This window comes from Mobula birostris, chromosome 3 (assembly GCF_030028105.1).
Source record: "Mobula birostris isolate sMobBir1 chromosome 3, sMobBir1.hap1, whole genome shotgun sequence".
NCBI lineage: Eukaryota > Metazoa > Chordata > Chondrichthyes > Myliobatiformes > Myliobatidae > Mobula > Mobula birostris.
The window spans coordinates 24201541-24206710 of record NC_092372.1 but is presented as its reverse complement, the minus strand read 5'-3'; the positions used below and the strand labels follow the sequence as shown (position 1 = coordinate 24206710).

Here is a 5170-nt window from a genome sequence, read left to right as displayed (position 1 = left end):
TGGGGCCCGCAGTAGTAAACAGAGATCATTTTTGAAGGATGTGTTAACTACTCGAAGAAATTAGGCTCAGGGTTGATAAGCAGGAGCCCAAATTCCTGAAAATTTTGACACATAGAGAAGATGAGAACTACCTGGACACAGTATTCCAGAAGGCAGTCACTGTACGTAAACTGTTACCGCAGAAGAGGCAGATGGAGGGCTTCAGTGGATAGGTCCCCACTGTTGTTGAAGAGGTTCAACTTCCTTGCCCCATGTGCAGACGATAGTGGGGTATGCAGGAAGGATGTACAAATTGTCACAGGGAACCATTCAAGTTGGAGCAGGGCAAGAAAGAAGAACGTAGGAGTCAGAGGGAATAGCATTGCTAAAGAAACAGATGCCATTTATGTAATAATAAAGACAGTATCCCAAAGGCTATGTTATCTGCCTCGTGCTAAGATTAAGGACATCTCTTCTGTACTGGAGAGAAACCTGGAGTGTGAATTGGTATTAATATTGATTTGTTATTGCCACATGTACTGAAATATAATGAAAAGCATTCTGTTTCTAGCCAAGTAGACAGGTCATGTTGTCATATTCTATGTAGGCACTGATGATATAGATAGGACTTGAAAGGAGGTTGTGTTGATGGAGCAGGAGATACGCAAAGGAAAATTGAAAAGCAGAGTCACAAAGGTATTAATCTCCAGATTATTACCGGAGCCACATGTAAATTGACATATATGAGCGGAGAGGTGAATGTTTGACTCAAAGAGTGGTGCTGTAGAAATAAATTCCAATTAATGGGATACAGCCTCCGGACTGGGGAAGGAGAGAACTTTTCCGTTTGTTTGGGTATCCTCTGAGTTGTGCTGGGACCAGTCTCCTAATGAACCACATATAGATGGCAACAGAAAGGGTTTTTTAAATGAAATACAAGGAAGAAGTCCAAGAATGGGATCTCTAATGAATCAAGAGAGAAGGATAGAAATGTGGCAGAGGTTAATGAGGCTGAAATGGACTAACAAAGTGTGACGGACATGAGCAAAAAATATAATCAAAAGTTTGCAACACAAAGCAAATCCTGAGATGGTATAAGCTATAAAATATTAAAACTTACTGGTTTTTATGTGAATGCATGTAACATCTGTAATAAGACTGGAGAAACAGTAACAAATTGCCTCCGGCCATTCTAGCCTGAAAACAGCCAATCTCATCTGGACTTAGAAGCTAAACAGGCTCAGGCCTGGTAAGTATTTGGATGAGAGACCACCTGTGAACACCAGGTGTTTTGGGAGTCCCGATAGTGCAGTGGTTGGTGCAACACTTTACAACACCAGCAACGTGGGTTCAATCCCCTCTGCTGTCTGCAAAGAATTTATTCATTCTCCCTGTGACCACGTGGGTTACCTTTGGGTGCTCTGGTTTCCTCCAACATTGGGTTAGTAGGTTAATTGGTCACATGGGTGTAATTGGGTGAGGTAGATTTGTTGAGCTAGAAGGCCTGTTACTGTGCTGTGAAGAGTGAAGAGTGAGGAGTATGATATAATAACTATTACAGAGACAAAGTTGCTGGGTAACTAGGACAGATTCAGGATTTCAGATTATCAAATGTTCCAAAGGAACAGACCTAAAAAGAATGGAAGCAGGCTCGTATTGTTAATAAAGGGAAGTATCAGAGTGATATTTAGTTGTGGTATGGAGGAAATGGATATCAATGTAGAATCAGTCTGGATAGAAATCATGAAAAGCAGAGGAAAGAAGACATACAGTAGGTGGGAGTAACACACACAGAATGCTGGAGGAACTCGGCAGGTCAGGCAGCATCAACGGAAATGGATAATCAGTAGACATTTTTGGCCAAGGTCCTTCACTGGGAATGGAAAGAAAGGGGGAAAGATGCCAAAATTAAAAGGTGGGGGAGGGGGAAAGAGAACATGTCAGAAGGTGATAGAAGAAGCCAAGTGGATGGGAAAAGTAAAGGACTGGAGAAGAAGGAATCTGATAGGAAAATAGAGTGGACCATGGAAGAAAGGGTAGAAGGAGGGGCACTGGGGGAAGGTGATAAGCAGGTGAGGAGAAGAGCTAAGATGCCAGAGTGGGGAATATAAGAAGAGGGAAGGAGGAAGAGAAAAGAAAAAAAAAGAGAAAAAAAATTACTGGATGGAGAAATCAATGTTCATCCCATTAAGATGGAGGCTACCCAGATGGAATATAAGGTGTGGCTTCTCCACCCAGAGAGTGGAGGAGAGGAGGCCACAGACCGACATGTCAGAACTGGAATGGGGAAAGAAATTAAAATGGTTGGCCACAGGGAAATTCCACTCATTGAGGAGGGAGAAGTTCATAGGCACCCAAAATGTGATCCCTCAGTAGGGCAGAGCATAAATGGGAAAATACCTTCAACATGTGCCTACCCTGAAGAAGGTTAAGTCTTCACTTCAATGGGAATTCAGTGAAACCCTTTCTCGCTGCTCCTCTCTGACAATCCCTGCTGCTCTCTGACTCTTCGACAGCATGCTTACCCAGCTATGGGAGACATGTTACCTTTCTGGGAACGTCTTGAACTTCTGGTAATGCACGCCGTTCCCCCTTTCATTCACCATTCCCTTTCCCTTTTTCCTCTCTTACCCAATCTCCTTGCCCGCCCATCAACTCCCTCTGGTGCTCCACCCCCTTTCTTTTCTTCCATGGCCTTCTGTCTCTTTTACCAATTTACTTCCTAGCTCTGTATTTCATCCCCTCCCCATTCAGGTTTCACCTATCACCTTGTGTTTTTCTCTCCCCCCACCACCTTTTAAATGTACTCGTCAGCTTTTTTTCTCCATCCTGCCAAAGGGTTTCAGCCTGAAAAGTTGTCTGTACTCCTTTTCCGAGATGCTGCCTGACCTTCTGAGTTCCTCCAGCATTTTGTGTGTGATACAAATTTCTGTCTTGTTTTCAGATACCATAGATTTTGCAGCTTTGGCCTTTCCTTTGCTGTTTAATTTGATATTTGCTAAGCTATTATTGACTGTCTATCTGTGATTTCTGTCCTCCCTATCTTTTGAATTACAAAGGAGCAGAATTAGGCTACTCAGCCCATTGAGTAGCTCTCTCATTACATTATGATTTATTATCACTCTCAACCCCATTCTCCTGCCTTCTCCCTGAAAGTCTTGACACCCTGAATAACCAAGAACTTAAAAACATCCACTTTAAATATACTCAATAATTTAGCCTCCACAGCTGTCTTTGGCAATGTATTCTGCAGATGTCCCTCTATTTTGAGTCTGTGCTTTCTGATCCTAGACTCTCCCACCATAGGAAACATACTCTCCACATCTACTCTATCTAGGTCTTTCAAGATTTGATAGGTTTCAATGAGATCTCTTCTCTTTCTTCTAAACTCCAGTGAGTACAGGCCAAGAGCCATCAACGCTCTTTGTACTCTAACCATTTCATTCCTGAAATCATTCCTGTGAATGTCCTCTGGGTGCTCTCTAACTCCAACAGATTCTTAGATAAAGGGCCTAAAACTGTTCACAATACTCCAATTCAGTCAGACCAATATCTTATCACAGCATCACAGGTTTGCTCTTATATTCTATCCCTCAAAATGAATGCTAACATTGCATTTGCTTTCCTTACCATTGACTCAGCCTTTTGATACTATCTGCTGTCTTTGCTGTCAGCCTGCATCAAACATCCAATAATATTCCACTCACTTATCCCTGCTTGATCAGTATTGGAACCTATCAGTTTCCTCCTCGAAGAATGTAGAAGAGCTTCATGGACGAGGTTACTTAGTTTTCATCAAATTTGAGACAAGTAAACAATGACAGCAATGAAAATCAGCCAAATGGGTTTTCCACAGATCACTGAAGAAAGAAAGGCTGTATGAGAAAGCTGAGATAAGTAACAGAGGGATATTAAATGTCAACTACCTATGTATATACTAATACCATCACCAATATTTGGTCTAGAGCCTGCTGTGCCTTGGTGACTCAAGTGATCACTTAAATACTTTTCAAATATTATGAGATTCTCTTCCTTCAGGCAGTATATCCCAAATTCCAATCACTCTCTGGGTTAACAAAAGTTTTTCTGCTAAGTTTCATCTGTAAACTTGTGAAAGATATTTCCTACATTCCTATTTTATTTGTTGATGGGATTGGTAACTGTCATGGGGATATTTTAATTTAAATATATTGATTGATGATCCAAACTGGCAAGGATATCATAGAAGAAGAATTTGTGGAGTACATCAGGGAATGCTTCTTAGAGCACCAAATTTTGGACTTTAACTGAAAACGGGCTATTTAGATTTGGTCATAAGTAATGAAGAAGGATTAATAGACATCATGTGAATAAGATCACAATGGAAGTAACAACTACAATAGGTTAGAATTCCAGGTGCATCTTGGAGTTGAATACCACAAGACCAAAAGGAAAACTGTCTTCAATTTAATTCATGTCATTTATAATGGTATGAACTTGGACTTCTGTAGTGGGTACTGGGAAAATCAACTACGACACAGGACAGTAACAGATAGTCAAATGGATAGTTGTTATCACTCGTTAGGAATTTATCCTAATTAAAAGAGGATTCCTTGAGAAAGAGGCACAACCCTGTGGTTAATCAAGAAGGTCAACGATAATGTTAAATTAAAAGACAATGCATTCATTATGGCCAGGCCGGCGGCAGTCCAGACAGAGGACTGGGAGGTTTTTAAGAATCAGCAGTAAAATGCTCAAAAGAAGGGAGAAAATTGATTTTGAAAGAAAATTTTGCATGTAATATCAAAATAAAGGGTAAGGATTTCTATGCATATATAATTAGGAGAAAGTTGTGAGACTTCCAGGGACCATGATTGGTGACAAGAAATAATGAAATGGCAGATATATTAAATCATTTCTTTCATCAGCCTTCAGCATGGAGGACACTATAAATATTCTTATGATAACAGGTGGACTAATTTCAAATAAAATGGAGGAATGTCTAAATCCTAGTGACAAGGAATAAATTATTTGTGAAACTCACAGTGCTAAATGCAAGTAAATCACTCGGATCCACTCGCTAACACTTGAAGTTCAAAGCTGAATGCAAATTTATGATCAATGTACATATATGTCACCATATACAATCCTGGGGATCATTTTCTTGTGGGCATTCACAGTAAATACAAGAAACACGAAAGAATCAATGAAA

General features: G+C 40.4%; 1 pseudogene; it reads left to right on the top strand.

The window, feature by feature from the left end:
• The first annotated feature begins 1158 nt into the window (after nucleotides 1-1158).
• Nucleotides 1159-1280, top strand: LOC140195745 (5S ribosomal RNA; annotated as a pseudogene).
• Nucleotides 1281-5170: the final 3890 nt, after the last annotated feature.